Source organism: Periplaneta americana, chromosome 4 (genome assembly GCF_040183065.1).
Source record: "Periplaneta americana isolate PAMFEO1 chromosome 4, P.americana_PAMFEO1_priV1, whole genome shotgun sequence".
Classification (NCBI taxonomy): Eukaryota; Metazoa; Arthropoda; class Insecta; order Blattodea; family Blattidae; genus Periplaneta; species Periplaneta americana.
Window position 1 is genome coordinate 180,691,434 of NC_091120.1, and position 12,053 is coordinate 180,703,486.

The window sequence follows — 12,053 nt, forward strand, 5'->3', positions numbered from 1 at the left end:
ATATATTAATAAAATTGTAAACATGTAATAAAAATTGAAGAATTCTTTACCCCTTGACTGCTATATGCATACGTTTATCATATCCGATTTTTTTAAATATGACATCATAAATGAAATCATACAGGTACATATGGCATTAATTATATCACGTTTATTTTATATTATACATAATTGAAAAATAATATTTTGAGGAGATAGTATTTTAAAAAGTAACAGAACGTTCTTTCCAGTAGGCACAGCATACATACTACATTGGCGACATGATAACACAGGTATAATTAAGTAATAAGACGTCTTCGAATATGGATAACAATATTTTGAGGGATATATATTTTAGAATTAATACACTTATTTTCAGTCAGCTTACGTATACTACGTATATTTACATACTACAGTAGCAACATGCCATAAGTATGACAATGTATTTTCCATTTTTGCCTCTCCTTTTTTGTGTTAATAGACTATGTATACAAATATGTAGGTTCGCCCTGTTGATACTCCCTCTTCCGGCCTGAGTGATGGACAAATGGTTACTTCAGCTATCGATGCGGGGAAGGACGCCGCGGCCACAAGAGTATTAGAAAAACTCAGAGCCCTAATTACGGATACCAAGGCAATTCTTCAGCACAGTGAACCAGTAAGTATCCTCTCAGTGTACCTTTGGAAGTCGCTTGCATGCAGCGATGGGCAATGGGAAACTACCTGAGGCTTTTGTTTTCTATTAATTTTCATATTTCAAAAGAAGGGCAACTATGCAATCACTGTCTTTACTAGGCTTTCCTTCGTCCTTAAAGATGAATTTTTACATAGGGTCACTTACATGAATTAATGATTTTCTTAGACAAAACGCCTCCTAGGTTTAACTCAATTTAAAAGAACTGAACTTCAGAACACTGAACGTCTTGTAGTTTAGCTAATCAAAGACATACCCTTCCGTACCTTTACGTCCATTTATCATTGACTCAATGTTCTACATTGATATAAAGCTGTGCTGACATACATTTCATGTAATTTCCTATAATTGTGTGCTTTCACTTGACATTTAAAGACAGTTGACGATAAATAGGGAATTCTATTGCTCCCAGTCTGAACCTTTCTGGGTGATGGGTGGATTAAAATTTTATTATCTGTCGGTCGTACAAGAGATTCAATATATAAATGAATTATAAATATATAACAATAATTGAAGAATTTTTTACCCTTTGAATGCTATATGCATACTTGTTCATATCCGACTTTTTAAATGTGACATCATAAATGAAATCATACATGTGGCATTAATTATATCACTTTTATTTTACACTATAAATAATTCAAAAAATAATGTTTTGCGAAAAAATTATTTTAAAAATTGACAGATCGTTCTTAGCAGTAAGCTTGGCATACATACTACATTGGCGGCATGATAACACAGGTATAATTAAGAAATAACACGTCTTCGGACATGGACAACAATATTTTGAGAGATATATATTTTAGAATTAATACACTGTTATTTTCAGTCAGTTTACGCACACTACGTATATTTACATACTATAGTAGCAACATGGCATAAATATCACTGAATTTATTTTCCATTTTTGCTTTCCCTTTTTTGTGTTAACAGCCTATTGATAGCAATCATGAGGTTCGCCCACCTCTCACATTCGTGACTCCTGGAGGAATATTGCTCGAAGATATCGGTGCGGCAAAGGACGCCCCCCCCGCAAGGGGCTTCCAAACACTCACCCAACCAATTGCAGACGCCAAACCAATAGTTGAGGACAGTGAAGAAGTAAGTATCTCCTCAGTGTAAATGTGGAAGTTGCTTGCATGCAGGGATGGACAAAGGGAATTTACCTGAATCTTTTGTTTTCTATTAATTTCCATATTTCAAAAGGAGGGCTACTATGCAATCATTGCCTTTACTAGGCGTTCCTTCGTCCTTATAGATGAATTTTTACACAGCGTCCCTTACATGAATTAATGATTTTCTTAGCCAAAACGCCTCCTAGGATTAACTCAATTTAAAAGAGCTGAACTTCAGAACACTGAACGTCTTGTAGTTTAGCTAATCAAAGACATACCCTTCCGTACCTTTACGTCCATTTATCATTGACTCAATGTTCTACATTGATATAAAGCTGTGCTGACATACATTTCATGTAATTTCCTATAATTGTGTGCTTTCACTTGACATTTAAAGACAGTTGACGATAAATAGGGAATTCTATTGCTCCCAGTCTGAACCCCTCTGTGTGATGGGTGGATTACAATTTTATTATCTGTCGGTCGTACAAAAGATTCAGTATATAAATAAGATTATAAATATATAATAAAAATTGAAGAATTCTTTACCCCTTGAATGCTATATGCATACTTGCTCATACCCGATTTATTTAAATATGAAATCATACATGAAATCATACACGTTCATATGGCATTAATTATATCACTTTTATTTTATGTTATACATAATGCAAAAATGTTTTGCGAAAAAATTACTTAAAAAATTAACAGATCGTTCTTTGCAGTAATCTTGGCATACATACTACATTGGCGGCATGATAACACATTTATAATTAAGAAATAACACGTCTTGGGACATGGGCGAGAGTATTTTGAGAGATATATATTTTAGAATTAATACACTGTTATTTTCAGTCAGTTTACGTAGACTGCGTATATTTACATACTACAGTAGGAACATGGCATAAATATCACTGAATTTATTTTCCATTTTTGCCATCCCTTTTTTGTGTAAATAGTCTAAGATTGTTTTTAGTTGAGATCATTTATTAAGAAAGAAAGAAATGTAATTGGTAGACACGTGTTTGTTGTGGTTATGAATCTCATTGGCCTCGTGATATTGTAGCATAATCTACTGTGACACAAAGCGTGTAGGTGATATTATGGATGACATGTTTTTTTTTAATAATTTATGTGTGAGTAGGACTGTGTAAGTTATAGTTGCTGTTGAGAGCTAGAGAATTTGGGATTGGGAGGCGAAATGCAGTGAGGAAATTACATATTAGTCACAGCTGCAGGAAGATTTGAGTTTGCTGAAGGTTTCGTGTTGAAAGCTAGGGATTTTGCGATTGGGAGACGAAGTGCAGTAAGGAATTTACATTTAAGTCACAGCTACAAGAAGAGATGAGTTGGCTCAAGGTTTCGTGGTCACTGGACGCTACTAATCAGTGACGGTTACACCAGTTGTTTGAGCATGTCACCAAACGTCAATAACTGTTATGATGCAATAAATATATCTATGAAGAGTTAGTAGCATGTACCGGTATGTTAGACCATGCGCTGCGCTGAATATTTCCCTGATCACATTGCTTTCTGGAGCCATTCCTCTCTCAGAACCAGGTTCTTCCAACTATTCGAAAGGGTTTAAGAAGCTGAATGTTGGTCTCCCTATTCTGTTGATGAGAGTTTCTTGTGTTCTACGTCTCTTATATGGAGGTTTATCTGTAGTGCATACGTACCAAAGTCTGAAGATGTATTGTATTTCCTGTCGGATTTCTTGATGGGATTCACCATGGAATTGCCTAACAAGTTTTATATTTGGAGGAAACCTTGCATAAGAAACCCATCAGTAATGAGGCCAAGTAGCAGTATAAGCTATGTCCGAGTTAGTTCTCAAGTTGAAGATGCATTATCTGAACTAAACTCGTTGACTGTGGGGAGGTTGGTTACTTTGTTTTATTCCATGAGACATGTTTAGCTTCCAGGATTTCTTTGGTCATTGTCTGGCCTGTGTGCTTGGTGAATACTACATGTTTCTGGTTTATTAACCTGTTGTCCAGTATTATGTCGAAACCATTTGATTTTTTTTTCCCTAACCTATCTGGGACTGATTCTTCTGACATGATATTGTTTATTCTTTAAATCCTCAACACATTATATTCAGTCCCTTGTTATAACACAGTCCATTGAATTTGTACAGTATGTATTTTTCTTTCTTTAATTTTGCAGCAGTGTTTACACTTTATAGTCCTACAGAATAACACACCATACATAATGATGGCTAAATTTGAAACAGAACAAGGTAAGTTAAGATAAGTCACTGTGTAAATCACAGAAAAAGGTATAGTAGTGAGTTTGAAACCTTTTACAATCTCGCACCATTGCCTTGTTGTTACAGTAGTTTAATGGAAAAAACTAAATCTAGAGATCCACAATATATTTATCGTGAACTGTCAAACTCTTATTTGCAGAGGGAGTTGGAAACACTTTTGGAGGTAAAGAAACCTATAAATTATCAGAGTGGAAAAGAGGTGTCTGAACTAGAACGGCAACTGGAAGAGTTAAAATTGGCGTATTGTGAACAGGAGAAATTTATCAGTACACTACTATCTGAAAAATATGCAGCAACGGAGGTGATCATTGATATGCAGGTAATCTGTGGTAATTCTTTGGTCTTGTTGTTATCACCAATTTTATCTATGCTAAGTAATATAGTAAGAGTTAGTGCAGTAGTAAGCAAAGTACTGCCCGTGCCTCACTTCCTGAGCTGTTTCTTTGCGGGACGAGACGCAGAGGGGGGAGTAGGAGGTGCTGGGTACAGCATGTGCGTACTACCCTACGTTAAACACATCGGCCTTTTCAGGATTCCTTTCGTCAGCTATGGAGCAAGATCAGCCATGTACAAGCGAATGTATAGGCTATCCCCTCACAAAACAGATTATGTCCTCAATTCCTGTAACTAAACACTAATAGGCCTACCACTGGTACACTACAGTCTCTACTCGAGATTATCGACCTAATCGCGATTATGGTTGTCATGTGTACACATCCGTAAACTCTTTGTTCAATGGCAGTATTTCTCAAACTTTTTCCACCGCGAAACCCCTTTTAATCTAAAGTGTAATTGCAGAATCATTGTAATATTTTATTAGTATTTAATAATTAACAGACAAGTGAAAGCTAGTATCTCAACAATTCTGTTCAGTGGGACGAATGTATTTGCTTTTTAAGCCTGAAATCTGGTTTTATGGCGGAAAGTTGTAGCCTCATTTTTACTGTACTTCTGCATTTTGTCTTTTCGATATTTTGTTTTAGTGAACACATACGCAGAGAATCCAGTCATGAAAGTGATAAGTATTATGGGTATTTTCCGTTTTAGATGTTCATTAAACATATTATTATTATTGCGCATATTCCTGGATTATTATTATTATTATTATTATTATTATTATTATTATTATTATTATTATTACTATTATCATCGGTGGTTTCATGTTATTATTCATTCATATTGTCGTAACATTTATATATTTTTATAGTATCCACTAAGTATAAAATACCACCGGAGCAGCCCAGTCGGCTAAGGTGCTTGCCTATCGAGGCTGAGTTGCGCTCGAGCGCGGGTTCGATTCCCGCTTGGGCTGATTATCTGGTTGGATTTTTCCCCGAGGTTTTCCCCAACCGTAAGGCGAATGTCAGGTAATCTTTAGCGAATCCGCGACCTTATTTCGCCAAATACTATTTCGCTATCATCAATCCCATCGATGAAAAATAACCTAGTAGTTGATACAATGTCGTTAAATAATCAAGTAAAAAAGTATAAAATAAAATTTAAAATCACATAGGGCTCACGGAACCCCGGAACATACTTTGAGAAATGCTGCTCTATGGTAATTCAGCAGTTGTCCAGACTCAACGAAGAATGGCCTAGTGTGCACATACATTTTAGGAAATCGCCATCAGAGATAATAGCGATAGTGGTAACCACGATTAGTGTCTCCAGTATTATAAACAGTAAAGACCCCTGCAATAGCATAGGATAATGTTTTCAGAACATGTAATATGCTGCCGTGCCGCCACGCTGCAGCTGACGTGACGGTCCGAGCAGACCTAAAAGCGTGGTTATAAGAACTAGGGAACTCTCGATTCAGGACGTGAGACACGGGCAGAGTACTCTCAGTGATAGATTCCTTTTTGTTTAGGTATGAGATGTGCAAATTTATTTTTTCATACAGTTCTGGCAGTTTAATTTTGTAATTTACTGCAAACACATACATAGAGAGCGACCATGTTAATATTTACATAGTGATAGGCCATGTTAGTGTTTGAAGTATGTTACGCTATGTGTGTGTATGTGTGAGCGCACGCGTGTGCAACATCGCTGATAGTAGCGAATCTACACTAATAATAAATCTGTAGCCAAAATTTTTCTGGTAATTTTCGATTTTCCAAAAATGATTGGTGTTAACATGTATAATTAACCATCCTGAAACCGAAAATCGCTTTTTTGAAATGTTTGTTCGTCTGTCTGTCTCTTTGTGTCTCTGGATGTTTGTTACCTTTTCACGCGATAATGGCTGAACCGATTTATATGAAAATTGGAATATAAATTAAGTTCGTTGTAACTTAGATTTTATTCAATATGGCATTCAAAATACTTTATTTAAAATGAGAGTTATAAGGGGGCTTGAATTCAATAAATCGAAATATCTCCCTTATTATTAATTTTCATGAAAAATGTTACATAACAAAAGTTTCTTTAAAAATAATTTCCGATAAGTTTTATTCTATGCAAAATATTGATAGGACTGATATTTAATGAGATAAATGAGTTTTAAAATTACAATAAGAACGCCATCTAAGGCGCTGTACTGAAATAAAAACAAATGACTTCGTCTATAAGGGGCCTTGGAGAACAACAATCGAAAGCTATTAAACATAGCCTACAGAGAATGTTTCTGTGTTTGTATGAAGTAATATCGGAAGCTAATTAATTGTTTAATTATTATTTCACCCTTGCAAAGTGTATTTTCTCTAGATGGATATAATTCTACAATGTTATTACAGTAACTTCTGAAACTTATAGCAAGTAACATAAAGTATACACATTAAAACTAAATGATATGTCAATCTTCATTAAACTATGGTTGCATGTAATAACTATTAAGAAACATGTTAATGGAATTGTCATTGCACAAAATGATTGCTCTCTGGACCAAAATGACCGCATTTTAATTATTTAAATACAATTTAAATTAAGTAATATATTAAATGATTTATCCTTCTATAAAATACGAATGTTCCCTGGATCAAACGTCCTATTTTAATTATGTAATTACTTTATATTTATTTCTAACAGGTGCAGCGGAGCGCACGGGTATGGCTAGTTCTGAATATAATAGTGTGTTAGTGAAATGATATATTTATTGCTGACATTAATGCTGGAATCATTAATCAAAACTGAGATGTAATATTAAGTTATTCTTCATAATGTGTATAAGAAACAAGATTGCGTTTTGTTGAAATCATTGAATAAGGCAAGTCTTCTGTTTTGATATCATTTAAATGTAATTTCCAGACGGATATTTGTTGTTGTGAATCACATTCGCCTTGTGATGGTATAGGCCTAGCATAATCTACTCAGACACATATTGTGTGTATTGTAGGTGATACTATGGACGCTCTGTTTGTTGAATAATGTGTGAGTGAGTAGGACTGTGCAAGTTATGTTTGCTGTTGGGAGCTGGAGATTTTGTGATCGGGAGTGGAGTAAGGAAATTACTTATCAGTCACAGCTGGAGGAAGAAATGAGTTGGTTCAAGGTTTCATGGTCATTAAACGCTACTCTCCAGTTAAACCCTAGATCATATATGTAACAGATATGTCGGGCTTATAGGCTTTGAGGTTAACAACTTTTGTCGGGTTTACTACGCTGCCATCTAGTTGTTACATAAGGAGTCACGTCATAATTCCCATTTGAATTGCATTAGCGACTGTGCTGCCATCTCGTGTTCGTTTACGGCGGACGGGTGGCGATCCTGGCGGTTGTTTTCTTCAAAGTGCTGCCGATTTTAACGTAGCGAGAAGTTATCTGTTACATATATGATCTAGGGTTGAACTTACATGGACGGTTCAATCATGTCACCAAACATCAATAACTGTCCGGATGTGATGAATATAATATCTTGAAGAGTTAATAGCATGTACTGGTATGTTGTCATTATCTGTTAGAGCAGGGACTACACTTAATGATTCCCTTACCACATGTCTTCTTCTCTCCAACTCTGGTGCCCCCAACTCTACATAAGGATTTAAATAGTTGAATGTGTCTTTCTAGTTTTGTTGATGAGAATTTCTTGTCTTCCATGTTTTTCTGTTTTCTGTGTGCCCCACAGTTTTCAGATGTGTTGGTGGAATTAGTGATGGATTTTATTTTCGTAGGTTATTTTACGACGCTTTAACAACAGCTTAGGTTATTTAGCGTCTGAATGAGATGAAGGTGATAATGCAGGTGAAAATGAGTCCGGAGTCCAGCACCGAAAGTTACCCAGCATTTGCTCATCTTGGGTTGAGGGAAAACCCCGGAAAAAACCTCAACCAAGTAACTTTCCCCGACAGGGAATCGACCCGGGCCACCTGGTTTCGCGGCCAGACGCGCTGACCGTTACTCCACAGGTGTGGACATTAGTGATGGAAGGGCGGATGTTGATGAGCTAAAAATCTACTTAAAATGATCATTAAAATGCCCTTAAACTAATGAAAAAGGATATGAAATTGAAAGAAATTGACATTTAATATTATTCACCGTACTCGCACCACAACATCTTAAAAATTAGTCACCTTGTTTCAATGACTGTCCTGCAAATCTCGGAGAGAAGAGACAACTTCCTGGAATTTGGCTAAGATAAAGGAAAAGAATATGAAACAAATTTGAGGTTTTAAGGGAAAACTATAGGATTTTAATAGGGTTTACAATGTGTTTCAATCAGAGATGGTTCATGTCAGTGCCTTCTTTCTCTCTCCTCCTTCCGCGTTCACTTTTGCTACCAGATCTTCCAGATGAGGAAGTGTGAATGACAAAACAAGTTGTGGGCGCAGCGTGCATTCTTGCAATCTTCGTGTTAAAAATACTGCCTACTACTATAAACATCCCTTCCGAACCATGTTGAGGACACAAAAAATCCTGTCCACCACATGGTGAAAGTTTCCCCCCTTCCAAACATAAATTCTAAAGACACCCTCGTACCGACAAAAGAATAGTAGCGGTCAAAGTCCTCACTTAAACTAAGCTGCTGTCAAGCATATTACTTCAGTGGAATGAGGAATGGACTTTACAGTCTGTTCCAAATTATAAAACTCGAACTTCACTGTTATTCACTTATTCAGTAGGTAATTACTACTGACCTATTTGGTTAGAAAATGATTTAACAGACCTACCGGTAAAGAAGAAAGTAAAATACATTCTAAATGATCTAAAAGTTCTTCATAGTATTAAAAATTCCGAAAGTAAAAATAAAAAATGACCTATTAGTTCAAAAACGTAAAAAAGTTTTAAAAATGCTATAGGGCTATAAGAAATTACTTTTTACGTTGATATTCACATAGAAAGAAATAGAAATAACTAAAATGCTCTCTCAATTAATATCACTCAATAAAAGAATTGTATTCCAATGGATACCATCCCATTGTGGAATCCTGGGAAACGAGAATGCGGATGCTTTAGCAAAGAAGGGCAGCACCGCTATTTACAGACCTGTTACTAAATCTACGTATTACTCTGTGAAAAGATTTATTAAATCTACATACTTAGACTTTAACAAACAAAATTTGATAACACAATCTCAAGGGAAAAAATGGAACTCTCTGCATCAAAATCCACAGTTAATTCCCGATTTACCACGAAAATCGTCTGTAGCTGCATTTAGATTGGCAACAGGCCATGATTGTTTGGCCAAACACCTGCATAGAATTGAAATATATTAGTCCCCTAACTGCCCACTGTGCAACTGAAACCAAGAAATGGATTCCGAACACCTCAAAATCTGTGCTTCAGTGGCTGGCCATGATAATATATTTGAAAAATATTGGAGTGCAAGAGGTCAAATGACTTTATTGTCAAACGCCTGGGATTAGAAAACAACAACAACATGGAAAGGATTTCTATATTAAGAGACATCGTCTTAATGTGAAAAATAAGAAGATGACTTTTCATCAATATCCGCCCCCTAGTGATGAAATTCACCATGAAATAGCATAGAATGTCTTACATTTGGAGAAAATGTCAGATGAGAAGCTCTTTCAGATAACTAGACCAAGTGACATTCGAAGCTATGTACGAGTGCAGCTTCAGATCTCGAGTTCAACGTGCCATTGTGTACACTATACTTGGGGAGAGGTTATAACAAACCTTCCTCATCCGAATGCCTTCTCTTTCCCATGCATTTCTAAACAGTTCCTAACTTCTCAGGGTTGTCATGTCTTTCACTCCCTGAGGGCTGGCTTCAAGGTCGTTACTGTAGACAGTATCAAGTGGTGATTAAATGCAATGAGATAATTTCGTCCTAAATCTTTTAAGCATTATTAAAGTATAGGTGTTCGCGTAGGCTTCCGCGGCTGGTGTAAATGGTGTGTGGATAAATCCCACACAAAATTTCCCACTCATTAGTCAAAGTCAAAAATAACTTCCATACCTCCAATCAGCCGGAATATATATGATCCCTTGCTCCTGCGGTTTAAAATACATAGGGCAAACTGGACGTACGGTGGAAGATAGAAGGAAGGAACACATCCGACTCTGCAGATACGGACCATACGAAAAATCAGCAATAGCCTTACACTCGGCAGATTCAGGCCACGCCATCGAATTCGACAATATCAAGATAATAGATAAAGAAGAAAACTTATACAGAAGACTGGTTAAAGAAGCCTTCCACATCAAACAACATCCCAACAACATCAACAAGAACGAGGGGTTACAACTCAGCAACTCATGGGGAAGTCTATTACAAGATCATACTTAAGAACGAGAAGCCAGGTCTCCACATGTACGCGGCGCCCTCCCCCCCCTTCATCCGGACATCGGGCACGGTATCAAGGTCACTCTTTCGGACCTTATGAGGACCAGTATTTAATATGAATATTCCCCTTCACACAGACTCCAACCGGATTGGACCACGTAGGACCAAGCAGATGCCAGAAGGAGAACCTACGACCTATACTTAGGAACGAGAAACCAGGTCTCCACATGTACGCGGCGCCCCCCCCCCTTCATCCGGACATCGGGCACGGTATCAAGGTCACTCTTTCGGACCTTATGAGGGCCAGTATTTAATATGAATACTCCCCTTCACACAGACTCCAACCGGATTGGTATCAAGGTCACTCTTTCGGACCTTATGAGGGCCAGTATTTAATATGAATACTCCGCTTCAAACAGACCTCAACCTGATTGGACAAAGTAGGACCAATCAGATGCCAGAAGGAGAACCTACGACCTATCACAGCAAGTACTCCCCCCCATCGAGACCACTATATATTATAATAGCTGGCAGACTATTTCCTTATCCAACAACTGCTCTGAAGATGACCACAACACAGCGGTCGAAACGTCAGTCAATAACACCAAGACAACGCGGTAGAAGCCCTGAAGCTTATCCACACACCATTATTAACGTATCTTTTATTTTTATAATTATCCGATATCTGTTTCAACAAAATCGTTCTTTAAAGGTGTGTGTGTTTTTGTATGTGTGTGTGTGTCCAATGCCTAGACATTTGGCAACAAAGCTATTTGTCTTCCTGCACTCCAAGAATTTTGGATCAAGATGCCCTCTTATTCTATGGCAGCATATTGTCTTTTATGATGTTCCGTTTTCATTTGTGATTATCATAGGTGCTTCCCAAAATCCGATGATGGAAATTTGAGTCGCAACCAGTAATAAAATGGGGACCCTTGATCGTACAGTACTCTACGAAACCCTTCAGATTCTCCGGTTGGATGAAGAGTTATTGAGTCAATGGGGAAATAGTATGCATTAGTGACTGGGTGTGAATATCTGTGATTTTGTCACTGTCGTAGGTTTGTCACATTTCTGATATACTACTGAATACATAATGTAATACTGTGTTTATTCAGGGAAGAACAGTTAAATTATAGCCTGAATGAATTAGAAGTTGAAATGTCGCTCATACTACAGGGACATCATTTTATTTTTACTTCAATTTTTATTGTACCTGAGTTTTTGAATGTACTTCACTCCCATCCCCTCTACTAGTAAACTCCCAACTGTTCTCCTCACAGAACCAAGCGTATACAGCCAAAGTCG